We start from the raw sequence: 16,009 nt of genomic DNA, 5'->3' as shown, positions 1-16,009 counted from the left end.
CTTGTCAGCACTGAGCGAGGCTGGTCAGAGCATGCTGTGAGCGGTACTTGCACAGTCGGAGCTGTCCCCGGTGCGTCCCCATTCCAGTGTGTCAGCCAAGCGTTTAAGACACCTGCTTCTTTTCGCTCCTGCGCTGGCCACAGACTAATAGGGACAAACAGGAAGAGGACCTAGCAGAATGCAGAAAATAACCATCCTGTGCCAAAAGGGAATGTATGATCAAAACTACAGTGGGCAGGCAAGCAGTGAGGCAGTGACCCGAGGCAGCACAATGTGTCAGGAAGAGAGAGCAGCAGCCCAGGGACAGCAACAGCCCAGAGCCTCAATTTGTAATGACTGTGTAGACCACATGCCAAAAAGTCTCTCCCCACCTCCGTGCTCCAGGGAGCTCTCCTAATGTTCTTAGCCACTTGGTCATCACGGGGAAAAGAGCCTGCGGGTTTCCAATGCACAACCTAAGGCATCTGCTCAAGAAAAGCAGCACTGCCTAACCTGCCTCTCACTCAGAGCGCTCCAAACACCTGTGAGTCAGACGATGGGAAATTCTCCCTGTCTTCACAAGCACAGATGAGTTTGAACCTTCTGGGCATTTTAGCAGTTTACCATCTGCACATATAACCTTTTTTCTGAGCGCATGAAAGTCTTGTAGGAGGATGTTAAATCTGGGAACCAAAATAAGGAAGCATGTTTACACCTGCTACATCTGTTCAAAAATTTCCAGCCTCTATTACACTTTTGACTTTCACATTCCCCCACCTCCTCCCTCCAGTTTGGTCAAATACTACTGTGTTAAAAACAATCCTGTATTTTTCCCCCACGTCTCACAGACTTTCTATCGAATCTTGTGAAAACTTACAGCAAATTAAATAAGCTGTGAAATGGTCTAGCAATAGAAGCAAGTGCTGGCTGCAGTCTCTCTTCCTTATCCAGAATTGTCTGGATACTGGGATTCATTGTGAAGAAAAATGACACTAGCTACATTAAATATGGTGATTTTAGTGTTTTTTTTTAAACTAGAAAAAATAAAGCACAGTCGAAGCATCTCCAGTACAGAGGAAATCTTCTGCAAGCCAGGTGGAACAAAACAATGTAACAACAAAAATAAATTATGGAAAGGATTATAGAGCACACACAAAAAATCAGCACATCTCTGTCATCAGATGCCCTAGTCAATTATAACTAGTTTGGTACAGAAGAGAAAACACACTATTATCTGCTGTCAGAGGTGGTCTGTTTTGCTGAAAGAATCACTTGTGTGATTATACCTACCAAGAACTCAGACCTATAGATATGAACTGTTTATGAAGGGGAATAAAGACCCTTGGCTTGGAGGGGAATACAAGATGATTTCTACTGGCAGAATTCAAAGGAGATTTCTGTCTTTTAAAGATTTCTTTCTTTGTACCTAATTTTATGGTGATTGTTGTTGAAAATATTATACATTATTTCCAAGTGAAGCAAGTGCTTTGATGAGAATTATTTCAAGAGTGATAAGTAGCATTTTTAATAGCATCATAGAAATGTTTGTTTGGAAAAGACCTCTAAGATCATTGAGTCCAACCGTCAACCCAACACCACCATGCCCATTAAACCATGTCCCAGAGTGTCACGTCCATGTTTCTCGGATGCCTCCAGGGATGGTGACTCCACCACCTCCCTGGGCAATCTATTCTAGTGCCTGGACACTCTTTCAGTAAAGAAATTTTTCCTAATATACAACCTAAACCTCCCCTGGCACAGTTTCAGGCCATATCCTCTTGTCCTGTCACCTGATACCAAGGAGAAGAGACTGATCTTCACCTCACTACAACCTCCTTTTAAGTAGTTATAAGAGCAATGAGGTCTTCCCACAACCTTCTCTTCTCCAGACTAAACAATCTCAGTTCCCTCAGTTGCTCCTCACAGAACTTGTTCTCCAGGCCCTTCACAGGCTTTGTTGCCCTTCTCTGAATCCATTCCAGCACCTCATTGTCCTTCTTGTAGTGAGGGGCCAAAAAATGAACACAGTATTTTGAGATGCAACCTCACCAGTGCCAAGTACAGGGGCACAATAATTTCTCTGCTTCCGCTGGCCACATTATTCTTGATAGAGGCAAAGATGCTGTCAGCATTCTTGGCCACCTGAGCACACTGCTGGCTCATGTTCAGCCAGCTGTCAGCCAAGACCCCCAGGTCATTTTCTACCAGGCAGCTTTCCAGCCACTCTTCCCCAAGCCTGTAGCATTGCATGGGGTTGTTGTGACCCAAGCGAAGGACCCAGCACTTGGCTTTGTTAAACCTCAGAGACCTTGAGCAATCAATCTAGCCTTTGCAGAGCCTGCCTGTCCTCAAGCAGATCAATACTTCCCCCCAATTTTGTGTCATCTACAAACTTACTGAGGGTGCATGCGTTCTCCTCATCCAGACCATTGATAAAGATGTTAAAGAGAACTGACCCAAATACTGAGCCTAGGAGAACACCACCACAAGTGGTGAACCCATGCTGACTGGGCTTGATCATCTGGTTGCCCTGCACATGCTGCATAATGTCATTCAAGATGACCTGTGTCATGACCTTCCCTGGCAGTGAGGTCGGACTGGTAGATCTGCAGTTCCCCAGGTCCTCCTTCCAGCCCTTCTTGTAGAAGGGCATCATGTTTGCCAATCTCCAATTAGCTGGGACTTCCAGACTTAGCCAGAACTGCTGGTAAACAATGGAAAGGGACTTGGTGAGCACTTCTGCCAGCACCATCAGTACCCCTGGGTGTGTGCTATCCAGCCCCATAGATCTGTGTATGTCTAAGTAATGCAGTAGGTCACCATCTCCTCTTAGACTGTGGGGACTTCATTCTGCCAGCCATCCCTATCTTCCAGCCCAAGGGGCTGGGAAACCAGCAAACAGCTAAAGACTGAGGCAAAGAAGGTATTGAGTGCCACAGCATTTTCTTCATCCTTGACCACTATGTTTCCCCCTGAATCCAAAAATGGACAGAGATTCTCTTTAATCTTCCTTTTGTTGCTAATACACTTGTAGAGGATTTCCTGTTCTCTTTAACAGATGAGGCCAAATAAATTTTCAGTTGGGCTTTGGCCCTTCTAATTTTCTCCCTGCATAGGTTCATGACAATTGTGTAGTTCTCCTGAGTGGCCTGCCCCTTCTTCGAACAACCACAGACTCTCCTTTTTCTCCCTAAGCAGCTACCAAATCTCTCTATTCAGCCAGGCTGGCCTTCTTCCCTGCCAACTCATCTTTCAGCACTTGGGAACAGCCTGTTCCTGCACCTTTAAAAGTTCCCTCTTGAACAGTTTCCAGCCTTCCTAGATTTCTTGGCCCTTCAGATCTGCCTCCCAAGGGACTCTGTCCATGAGTCTCCAAAACAGACCAAAGTCAGCCCACTGGAATTCCCAGGTGGCAGTTCTGCTGACACCCCACCAACCCCACCACCCCACCCCCCACACACACACCTTGCTTCTCCAACAATAGAAAACTCTATAATTTCATGATCACTGTGCCCTTTTATAACCATTCAAAATAATTTGTTGATAAAGATGTTGCAAAGCCCAGTAAGAGATCAAAAAATATTGGATAAAGTCAGATTATTATTTCTTTTTTTTAGCAATCTATTTTTAATAATGGCTTTTCTTCTGGAAGTTTTACAGTGGCTTTCTGACTACATCAGCTGGATTATTAATAATACGACCAATGCAGGAGTGCTGAGGAAAATCCTCTGCTCCCCATCATTTCCTAATAAAGCCCAGGTAATGGATAAAAAAATGCTTTCACAGGTCAGCAGGTAACTAAGCAAAGTGCTATTTTGTGATTATGGCATTTGATGCTTTGATAGAGCCTCTCTCTCTCTGAATTGCTGCTTGATGCTTGTGTGAAGCAAGCCTTCTAAAATGGCAAGAGAAATTAACGATATTAAGGTCAATATAGGACATTTGGGAAAGGCTGAGACAAGTCCTGTGGTTCTAACTCAGGCAAATTCTCAGTGACAGGTCTTGGCCAACACAATCTGCAGGTGTCCACTTCCTTTCAGGATTTAGCCCAGTATTCAACCAGAAGAAAACAGTTCAGTAATTCATTAGGATATGATCATGCCGGGCTGGTTACTAATTGTTCAAAATACCATTGGAGGCACTCCAGGATGCTGCACAGCACTCCACAGCTGGCAGCAATGGTACACAGGCGGGTATGCCACCCAAATAGAGCTGAATAGCACAGCACAGGAGCTGAGGGAGGAAGGCAAAAATCCCTTCCTTCCAAGCCCATGGGAATCTCCATGTGTTGTGAGGAGGGAGCTGCAGGTGCAAGGGGCTGCAGGCAGGATGAGTGCAATGAGCTACCCCACTGTCTCATGCCAAAGAGAAATGTTAGCGGCAAAATAATTTTACTCCTGGCTGTCAAATGAGAACTGCAGGGTTCCTCTCCTAACAATGAAAGGCAGACTACTGTGCATTAACAGCCCTGCCGGTGCACAAAGTGGCCTAGCCTGTTATTAAACTGTACAGCTAAAGCTGTTGTTCTCCACTTAGCTGAAAGTGAGTTACCATATTGCAGGTCCCCCAAGACGTTCCCTACCCTTGACATATCCTCTCCCTCGCATGAGTGGTAATGGCTGGGTTCAGATCCCTCAGGCTCTTGCTTGGACTGCTTTACCTTGCTTTAGAGCAGCTTCTTTGAATAACAGAGAGCTGGTCTGTTGCTCCCTCTCCCCTCCACCTCCCTCCACCCCCACCAGACTTCATTCCTGAAACTGTGTAGTGGTCATAAGGATCTTTCTTCACAACAAATATAGCCAAGATAACTCAGTCGTCCTCTAACCAGGTTGCAGGTGGGGTTCCCATGCACGGCATAGTCTGGATTTTAAATGTATGCAAATGAGCATTTGTGTGCTTGACCCCATGACACAAAAGCATTAGGATTTACTCACTGACAGTTCTTTCATGCACTTTTAAATTCACATTTACAGATTTGGCTCTGGAACTAACAGAACTACATTAATAACAAGATTCAGACACCCTGGGAAATTTCAGAGCCATACTGAGTGAGGACTTGAGCCTAAAAAGCTGTACAAAGAAGATGTAGATGTGTTTTGTTACATACACATTCCTTTTTATTGTTATTATTTTTTTTTAAAACAGGAAAATATCTGCTTAGTGTTAGTCTCACTTTCTCAGAACAGACTGGATGGTCATCACACACAGTGCCGTAACAGATAAAATCAGTCCTTTCCCTAGCAGCCTTTTTGTGTCACTGCTTGCCTTTGATTATATTGTGTGCATCTAGTCTTGATCTGTCACTTTCTCCAAGGCCAGCAAAGTAAACTCATCCTCCTGACTCACAGCTCCAGATGGATTCAAGCTCAAGCACACTGTCCCTCTGGAATTTGGCATATGTAGGTTTATATGCCCTAATCAATCAGGCTGATTTCAGTTAATCCTAATCGTCCTATTAGGGTTCCCAGATAGCAACAACAGCAGCTAGAAATCCCCAAGCAGCCTAATTGACTTCATCTAATTACATTCCTTCTTGAGATTTCCATTAAACTACCCCCTGAATTCATTACAGTGCTTGGCTATAGGTTTCTAGGACTTCACAGCAACTGGGATAGTTTGGTTCTAGAGAGCCAAAGTAGTTACTATATATAAGATCTTGCCACCTCCACGCAGCTGTCAGTTGTCCTGCCCTAGCATATATCAAATGCACCATCTAATCACTGTGGGGGACACCAGTTTTGACTCCTGGCACTTAGGATCATCTCTGCTGACGTGCCGCCTGCAGTTCTTGCCTCGTAGCACCGAACGAACTGCACGAGTCGGAGACTGCCAGCTCTTATTAACCTCTCACATAAAGGATTTATAGATATGTCTCATTATAAGGTAAGGAGCTGACATTCATCTCAAAAGCAGTTAGCTTGTAAAAGAATGCTCTTTTGTCAGTACTCACCTTCCTCCATGCTCTTTCTGTGGCAGTAAATTGTAAACTGTTCAGACGAGATGGCATCTGTCACAGTTAGGTTTCTTTGTCTAATTTGTTCACTTCTTCCATTAAAGTAATGCTTTGGCTTTCCAAATGTTGCTAAGCTCTCAGTGCCTGCCTTTTGCAAAAAACAGTAATGTAACCCTGAAAAAAAACAAAACAATGGCTATCTTCCACCCTTGGGATTAAAAAGAGGAAAATTCTAGGGTAAGGATAAAATTGTTGAGCCCTGTCTCATTTCTGTACATGCAATTGATATCAGCTTCTGTGAAACCTGGCTTGACTGGAAGCAAAGGATCATTTTCATGGTGATTTCACATGCAGCATGCATGTATATCTATGCTTAGACTGGAATGCACTTAAAAATTAAAACAAAATGCATGCTAGACACTGGAAAATAGGCACTTTGACAACTGTCAGGTTGGAAAGTGCTTTATATGTAAGACAAGCCATTGTGTTCAATGTGTTTGGAAACTAATGCCACTTCTTCACTTTTACAGATAGTTCCTCTAGGTGGGAATGACATGGATATCATTCACATGGAAACTGCCAGATTGATGTCAGTAAGACAGCAGAGTGTTCAGGTTCATTGGAAGGAGTACAATAGCTTTGCTAAAATAAAATCCTTGACACAGAGGGAGCAGGTCAGGAAGGAATGTACCCCTGCCAAATGTTTACTCTTGCATCTCTGCCTCATAGAGGGCGTGTTCCCTCTCGAAGCAAGGCCAAGGACAGTTGAGAAATTCTGTGTGAATAACACCTGATTGGTGCAGGAAAAGAGCTATGCAATTAAGCCATAAACAATGTTTGTGGTCGCTTTAACTACGTTTAAGACATGGTAAATCACAAAGTCGTGAAGTGATGCTGGAGGGAGATTATATTTTACAAAAATATTGATGTTTATACTAGATTAATGGCTGCTCCCCTGTAGACGTGAACGTTGAACTGCAGAGCTATTCAAGGTCAGGCTGCGTCTGAGCTGCAGACACAATAAGTCACTAGAAAGTTTTGTGCAAAAGGATTTGGCCTGGCTAAGGTTGCTAAGTACTTCTCTGTATAACTTTGAACTGATGTTTTATGAATAATTTTCATTCCAGAGGGATTAGAAAATCCTTTTAGTCAAAGGAACACACACCAGAACTTACAAAATGCATTTACAAAAACTTTCTATACTAATTGAATGTCAGGTTGGGGCTACTTTTCTCCCTTTTCTTGTCCTATTTTGGCACTAACACAAAAGGAAGCTCAGAAGGGCAAGAAGTTGTTAAAAAAACAAAACACAAACCAAACAAGAAAGGAGTATAAACATAAAAAGAAAGCAAAGAGAATACAAAGTAGAACTGAAGAAACTGTAAGTGCTTTCTCGGCATTGGAGACATCAGTGACTTTACAAGAGATGCAGACATTCAGTATTTTGTTGGCACTGGGAGAAGTGAAGGCCTAATTCCTCCACTCACTGGAGGCACTGGCTGAGGATTTCTCCACTGCTTCAGCAGATACAGGCAATTTTTCTACCAATGCAGTATATGGCTCAATGCAACTCAACCTTATGTAAACAGCTTGACTCCTTACACTAAATATTATACTCTCCAAATTATTTACACAACACAAATATGGGAGGGTTTTAGTAATTTTTCTTGGTGAGTGTTAAACTCTTTGGGAAAGAACATTTTTTCTGTGTGACTCACTTGTAAATTTCAAATGTTCTGACTTCAGTCCAGAAATCCTTGGCTGACGTGTTTTTCCCACTGATAACACATTTCACATCCCAAACATCTTCCTTTCCATCAAATGATATGGTATAACCCATCCTTTTGTCCCTCCTGCTAAAACAGAGAACAATACAGGGACATGGAAAACATGCAGGTAAAACAAGGAGCAAAAATGGACTACATTCATCTAACACTTGTTTTGAAGCAATTAGACACTAATTTGTTCATCCAGTCACAATTTGCACCTCTCTTTGCAGACCCAGACAGGTAGAATGATCTTCTGCATCTAGGCTGGTTTAAATAGTGATTCTAGAGAAACAGGAGGAACTACTAGCAGAGGAAAGTTTCTACTTGCCTTTTCTTGGGCAGACCTCTCTGAAAATGTTACACCACAAATCTGCTCAATGCATCTGAAAGTTGTCAGTGTTGGTTTGGGGTTTTCCTTTTCCCTTTTCCTTTTTCTTTTTCATTTTTCCTTTTCATTTTCTTTTTCCTTCTTCTTTTTCTTCTTCTATTTTTTTTAAGAGCATGCTATTTGTAGGCTTCCTGTGGTCAGCTGGGCGTAGTTTTGGGGATCCAAAGCCACATTATGCAGAAGTGCTTCGATGCTTCAAGAAGACCCCAGATTACATGTCATCCATACTACCTCCTGCTAGCACTAGAACAAGTTCTCTACCTGTTTCTGGTTCACCACTTACAGCTGTGCCTACACTCACAAATGCAACATAGCTGCCAACCTACGTGTGGGGAACAGCTGGCTCCCTGGGAAGCCTGTGGAAGTCAAGGGGAGGACAACATTAGTGAATGACAGACTATGGGGAGGTCCCCAAAGTGTGCTTTTGTTCATGTAGTCAGCCATCAATTTCACCAGCTCAGCATGTTGGCTGGCAGCTCCTTGAGGTTTACGGAAAACAGGAGGGCACGTTGATGCTTTCTGTTGCTGGAATAAGAGCTGGAAATGGTTATGTTCCTGATTTCAAGGACACACTGCTGCTTTCCTTCCCTTACAAAGACAGGGGCTGCTTTGTCTGCTTACAGTAATGCTGAACATGTCACAATCTGAGAGGCTTAATTTTGGGAGAAGACAGTGTTTTTAGGAGGGAGATAGTAAGCTGAGGTGCCTCACATATCTGACAGTGGATGCTCAGTGTGATCTTGAGATCAGGGGTGTTTCTGCTGTGGGGACAGTTCTGGGGGTGTACACATCCTCAGTGCTGTCAGGCCATGATGCTTTTACCAGCTGACTAAAAAGCATTCAGGATGAAAATTAATCCCAGCATTTGTTTCTCTTCGGTGGGACTATCTGTGCAACAAATGCCCTGTGTAGAGTTTAGAGACGGACACTACAATATCACTTCCTTTGCCTGTCTTATATTTTCCTTAATGAGATGAACAGAATGAGAGAAAAATCTTCTGTTCCTGCAACATGAGCTCTGGCAAAGCTGATCACACTGTGAGAAAGCATTAGCTTCTTAATTTGTGCTATTGAAACTGTTCTGCGGACTTCCATTTGGTTGGGAAAGGAACTCCAAAGTGAAACAACTGCCATGCAGGGGAGGCTGCAGATGGCTCAGTAGTAACACAGATACTGTACACCTGCACATGTTTGGCACAGAAGGGTTTGAGTACAGATTTGTGAGCTAGCCAAGGGAAGACAGATTTATTTTTTTGAGGAGGCGGGAAGATCAGATCACCTCCAGGTGCTACCCTGATAAACACTGAGAATAACTCACCAGTCCTGTACAGTTCTTCTCTGATCAACTTCATCCTCATGAGAGGAATTAGAGGGACAGATATGTTATCTGGGAAGTTGTCCAGATTCACTTCCAAGGAAGCTAAATACTCACCACAGGCCTGCTATAAGTAAGGCTGTGGGCAGTTGGATTTTCACCTCCCTCCCCTCCCTTGGTTTCTTTGAGGGAAAAGACTGTCAGTTGTTTGTAACAGCATCATAGAGAGTGGGGACATTAAACACAGTGCAAGCTACCCTGATTCTTCTGTGAAATTTTGGGGGACCTGAATGTAATTTATTAATAAGGAAATCTAATTTTGCTTTTTGGACTGCTCTGCAAATTGAAAGAGATTTTGTAATATAACCAAACATTCAAACCATTCAGAAGAGACCTCCTCCAGAAATCTGTCTGCATTAGGGAGGAAGTTCTGAGGGGATTTTCCACTTGCTCCAGGGGGCTCTGAATTCAGCCTAGGTTAAGGGGAATAGCAACAGTTGTCCTGCAGTTCCTACCCAGAGCCTAGCAGTTAGCAGCAGAAAATGAGAGGTCAGCAAAAATGGTGTTAAATGCTCATCCATATTTCCTCTTGTCATGTACCTTTCAGCTGCAATGTCCTCAGTAGCTATGTCGAATCTAGCTGTACCTTTTAAGTGAGCTACAGCCCAGCTTACTTAGATTGGACATATCACTGCGGGGGGCATCGTACTTCATACAGTCCATGAGCTATCTTTCTTGGAACAAGTACTACTGTGCCTTAAAACCTCCAGAAGTCTCTACTTCCTTATAAAACAGAAAGATCTGTAGAGTGATGCATTCAGAAAAAGAAAGCTAAGAAATGTTCATTGTTGTCCTGTTGTTTCAGCTAAAGCCCACAGCCAATACGACGAGGGGTAAAGCAAAGCCATTTCTTTACAAGGTAGGCACAGCAGTTCAGTGTGAATTCTTTTTTAAACCAATGATTTAATCTTTGTAAACCACTATGTGGTTGCTCTCAGTTCCATTTAACATTGGCTGGCATGGAAGACAGGTTGCATCGATTCTTGTCTGTCTAATCAAAATTGATATAAGCCTGATTTCAAATGAACTAAGCCTGTCTGTAGAGCTTTATGCACTTATTTAAGTCCATGAATTTAAAAGAAAACCTTTGACCAAAAGACTGCAGTTTTCTCATGAAGACAAAACTCACAGCTTAACGCTGGTTTTGACAGCTCTCTCATTAACCTTCACTACAAACAGCTGAGGAAAGTTATTTAAGGAGAAAAAGGGTCAATACTTTGCCTAAGTAAACACACAGCACAGACAACCTAAAAAGAGATACCTATTTTGTGTGACAGCAACAAGAATGAAAAATAATGGGCCAGAGAATTAATTTAGGTTACTTTCTTCTTTCTACATAAGCTTTTCTCTATAGAAAAAAAATGAACACTAAAGCAAGCTAATGCTACCTGAAAAGGCAACGATATTAATTCTATCCACATTCTCACACCGTTCTTGAACTCTTCAGAGCACCTAGCTATGGCTTCTTTCAGAAATAAGGTGCTGAGCAGGACAGAACATTTATCTCACCCAGCACTGTTACACATCTGAGGCTGAAGGTACCATGCAATGTTGGATCACGCAAACAGAACTAGAGGAGTGAAGGAGAAAATAAGCAAAGGGGAAATAGAAACACAGAGAACCAAGAGTGAGACTGCAGAGATAGTTATCTCAAGGGTTCAATTGGTAGCCAATGTGCTTGTTAGGAGGAAAGATATTGGGAAATAACAAGGACCAAAACCTGTGATGCACTGAAGTTCATTTTCTGTAAAGTGCTTGTCTTCCAGTGTTCAGACAGTGCCTTATGCAGACCTCTCTGGACATAGGCTGTCATCTGTCCACCCCTTCCACATTTTGGGAAAGCCCAAAGCAAATGCCTCTGGTCCAGAAGCAACGTAGCCAACTCTGCTTGGGTTCAACACCATACTATTCATCCAGTTGGGAGAGGAGACAGCTTGTTACGAGCTTAGTTCTCCACCTTGCTATGGTGACTATGCAGTACTACAAGGACAATATCCTCTAGGGGATATAACATTTGCAATTGCAATCACTGTCTTTCAGCAAAATTTCACCTGTTTTGTTTCCTTCTGAAAAGCAGCAGGACTTCTATGTGCATGTGCCTGTGCAGATGAGCCAGACAATTCAAAGCCATATCTATGTATTTTTAAAGGAGAATGGCACAAGTCACTTCTCTTTATATTTTCAGTGCTTGGCCTTCCATGCATATTTATCAAGCACTGCCCTGTAAAAATCCAGCAACAAGCAGGAAAGAAATCTCAGGGCAAAAATAATGGGCTTGTGCTTTATAATGCCACTTGGGAGAGGAAAAAAAGCATAAAATTTGCAAATAGTAAACCTTCCTGTTCACCATGGGTTTGTTCCAGCAGGCTGATGGTTCCCACAGCTTCAAGAAGTGCATGTTAACTGGACAGGGGAAATGGCCACCCTTTTCAGGTGCAAAAATAACTGTTCTTGTGGATTGAAAGCCAGAGGCATAGTGCTTAGTTGAAGTGGCAGAAGTGATAAAACACATAGTGGAACTTCAGAGAGTGAGCTCATTTCTTTCTCTCCTACTCCCCTTTTTTTTGCTATATATTTCCTCTGGTGGGTTGAGGTACCCAGTTGGAGCTCCTGAAATAGAGGAAATCCAGGCAGAAGAGCCTATCCAAGTCTATCAGCAGCCTGCTGTGTTTCACTCCATCAGTGAAGCTTTGCCTTTGGGCTGAGATATAGAAGTTCTTGAGGTTTTTCCCTCTTTCCCCCTAGTCTTGGCCTGGTTTGTACTTTTGGAATAAATACAGAATAAAGAGCCTGTCCCTTTAATGCAGAGGCAGTGAGAAGGGCAAAACTGTTCCCAAGAAGTCAGTAAAAGTGGTAATGCCTATTAATGATTGCAGCAGAGTGCTTTTCAGTTGCCCTATTAAAGGAGCTCTTTGTCCTAATAAATACCAATGAAAAAGCTTGCTCTCAGAGCACCTTCCCTGTGCTTTATTTATAATGAGTCTTCTAATGAGTACATAGTGTTTATGCTTCCTTGAGAGACTCATCACTCCCTCTCTCAGTCTGTTATTTAACATACAGTACTCCATGAAGGTGTCCCACTTCATCCCCAATGCCTCCCTCCCTCCTCCCACAAACGTCCATGTACTGCTTGTTTCAAGGGCGTATGCAACTCTGAAGGAAAAGTGAGTGCTGGAAGAGAAGCAGCCATCCCAAATGTTACACACAACAGAGCAGGAAGAGGAGCAGGCATCCCAATTTGTCGTTGTTTCAGTGTGGGCCAGCCAAGGACATCTCTAAAGCAGTTCCTATATCACAGAATCACCAAGGTTGGAAAAGACCTCAAAGATCATCAAGTCCAACCCATCACCACAGACCTCATGACTAAACCATGGCACCAAGTGCGACATCCAACCCCCTCTTGAACACCTCCAGCAATGGTGACTCCACCACCTCCCTGGGCAGCCCATTCCAATGGCTAACAATTCTCTCAGTGAAGAACTTTCTCTGCTGGAGACACTCCTGTTTAATATCTTTATCAATGATCTTGATGAGAAGACTGATAGCACCCTCAGTAAATTAGCAGGCAACAATGAGTTAGGTGGAAATGTTGATCTGCTGGAGGGTAGGAAGGCTCTTCAGAGGGACCTGGACAGGCTGGATTAGTGGGGTGAGGCTGATCATATGGGCTTCAACAAGTCCAAGTGCCAAGTCCTGCACTTGAGCTGCAACAGCCCCATGCAATGCTATGGGCTTGGGGCTGAGTGGCTGGAAAGATGCTTGGCAGAAAAAAAACCTGGGGGTGTTGATCAATAGCCGGCTGAACATGAGACAGCAGTGTACCCAGTTGGCTGAGAAGACCAACAGCATCCTGACTTGCATCAGGACCTGTGTGGTCAGCAGGACTAGAGAAGTGATTGTCCTACTGTACTCAGCACTAGTGAGGCCACACATTGAGTACTGTGCTCAGTTTTGGGCACTGCAGTATGAGAGACATTGAGGTGCTGGGTTATGTCCAGAGAAGGGCAGCCAAGTTAGTGGAGGGTCTAGAGACTAAGTCTTATGAGGAGTGGCTGAAGAAGCTGGGATTGTTTAGTCTGAAGAAAAGGAGGCTGAGGGGAAACCTTGTTGCTCTCTACAGCTACCTGAAAGGAAGTTCTAGAGAGGTGGGCATTGGTCTGTTCACAGAATTGTTTTTGTTGGAAAAGACCTCTAAGATCATCAAGTCCAACTATCAGCTCAAGACCACCATGTCCATTAAACCATGACCCAAAGTGCCATGTCCACATGCCTCAAGCCTGTACATGACACCTCCCAGAAAGCAAAACCAGCAAGAACCAATGGAGCTACATCAATAAGTCCATTTCTACTCAGTAATTTTTAGAATCCTGATAGAAAAGTTGAGTGAGAACAAGTTCTCCTAAGTCACAACTTATAGGACAAGAGTAAATGGCATTAGGTTACCCCAGGAGAAGTCTAGGTTAGACATTAAGAAACACTTCTATACCAAAAAGGTTATCAAAGACTGAAACAGGCTGCCTAGGGGAGTGGTTGGATCACCATCCCTGGATGTATTTAAAAGCTGTCTAGAGGTAGTGCTCAAGGTTATGAGGTAGTAGTGACCCTCATAGAGTTAGATAATGGTTGGACTTGATGATCTTCGAGGTCTTTTCCAACCATGGCAATTCTGTGATTCTGTGAATTTGGCTTAGAAGCATTCATTCACTGATATTTGTAGGTATTGTCCTGGTAGCACTATGAAAAAGCACATCTATTCCTCTTTGATGGGTGCTTTTATGGAGACTGTCAAGACAGAAAGCTCACTTGTCAAGTAGCATTTTTGCCAAAGCTCCTTATGCCTGGGGTTTGCCACAGCACGTTCTGTATCTGGCCGTGTCCGGGTGGGACACGAGTTGCATGAATAACTCTGTGAGACTTCACGTGGCTCTCTGTGGCTGTTCGGAGTCATGCCTTAAGATTGCGGGATCCTACATGACACATCCCTAATGTGATCTTGTGACAGAACAGAAGTAATTTATGTTACCAGGGTGCCTGAGAAGCAAAAAAAAGAAAAAAAAAAAAAAAAGAGAAGCCTATTATAGGGTTGTTCCATTGCCTTAGGCCAGAAGAGAGACTCTGAAGACTTTCTTTTATTCTCTGTGTCTTTCTTTTAAGCTTTGAAGCTAGAAGTAAAAGGGCTTCCCATCCTTAAGCATATCAATTCCCTATCCTCTTTCTGAGCCTCTGCAATGCCTGTTTTAACAGGAGACCAAAATTAGGCAGATTACATAAGGAGACTTGGTGTAAGTGTTCAGCATTAAGATGAGTCTTATATTTGCTGTCCATCAGCATAAAATCGCAACAGCAGCAGTTTTTGTTGTATCTAGCAGTTTGGCGTTTAGAAAGGCAAAATTATGTTTTGGATTGAGGAATTAATGGAAATAGAAGGGCTCTTTGATCTGGAAGCATAAAAGAAAGATGCTCCTCATACTGGTTTTTCAGTGCCTCCTGCAAGTGGGCAAACTCAGGATTCACTTGATCTCCTCTGGAGGGTGCTCCACTACATAGCTGAGCCTCAGAGGCAAGGAATGAGGGACTCATAGTCCTCTCACACCTCATATTGGGCTTGAACATCTGAGCTGACTAGGAGAAAGATAGCTCCTAGATCAAACTGGGGTGTCACCTGTAGCAAAAGCCTGAACCTTTTGTTCTGGAAATGAAGAAAGACTGGAAGCTCTCTGGGAATCAGCTAGGGATATATCTGAGCATAGACTTGAACCCTCCAGAAAGTGCACAGCCGATTTCTATACCAGCCAGAACTGGCATACTATGTTCACATTCAGCTTCAGACATGACACAACTCAATAATCCATCCTGGAGCTGACATAAACCATCTGGTCCTTGTCTGGCCTGTGTTTCCAAGAAAGCAGACGAGAAAAAGTGCTTTGAGGAACAGATGATACCTTGCTGAGAAAATAAAAAGTGTTGCCTGTGAAGCATCTGCACCTCCCAGCATCTGGTGACCCACTCCCTCTCTTCACTTTTATCTGGGTAAGAAATAGGTTTCCAAAGAACACAAGAGAGCTCACCTGGAGAGAAAGAAAGATAACCAGATTTTTCCCCCTTCTTATCACAGAATACCACCCAAAATTAGACCCTGATTTTTGGTGAAGTCCTGGTGAAGAACATATACAGGATTCAACAACATGTGAGGGAGCAGTTACAACTATGAGGCTCAAAATGAAGCCATCCTGAGAACTATGCTTGATTTTTCAAACTTACACTACATGCCTCCTTTTTACAACTGGCAATTACTGCTGACTGAGTGGGTGAAATCAGAAATAAGATACACCTTCACTCTTGATCAGAGACCTATCTTTTTCACTTTTTGAGAATTGTGATGCCCAGGCAGGTTTGGATCACACCCATTGCTGCATGAAATTACTGCTCCAGGACAGCACTTGATATACTTCAGTCCCCTTCCTTTAGGAAGCCAAGTGTGGTAAACAGGGCCCTGCGTGCTTTGAGAGATCCCAAAGTACTGCTTTACTTGAAGATATCAGAGA

The 16,009-nt window shown here is 43.3% G+C and overlaps 1 long non-coding RNA gene across 2 annotated transcripts in view; it reads right to left on the bottom strand.

The window, feature by feature from the left end:
- LOC137452436 (uncharacterized) overlaps positions 1–8,433 on the bottom strand; it is a 160,396-nt gene extending 151,963 nt beyond the window's left edge. For both annotated transcript variants that reach the window (XR_010990082.1, XR_010990085.1), the window contains exons 1-3: positions 8,030–8,433; positions 7,651–7,785; positions 5,930–6,106 (exon numbers count right to left, since the gene is read on the bottom strand). This is a non-coding gene — a long non-coding RNA (uncharacterized lncRNA). The remainder of the gene's footprint in view (positions 1–5,929; positions 6,107–7,650; positions 7,786–8,029) is intronic.
- Between the last annotated feature and the right edge of the window lie 7,576 nt (positions 8,434–16,009).

The sequence above is a fragment of the Melanerpes formicivorus genome, unplaced genomic scaffold (assembly GCF_026170545.1).
Source record: "Melanerpes formicivorus ecotype bairdi unplaced genomic scaffold, bMelFor1.0.p_v2 SCAF_53, whole genome shotgun sequence".
Lineage (NCBI taxonomy): Eukaryota > Metazoa > Chordata > Aves > Piciformes > Picidae > Melanerpes > Melanerpes formicivorus.
The sequence above is the reverse complement of the archived record's forward strand: the minus strand, read 5'-3'. Positions and strand labels throughout refer to the sequence as shown.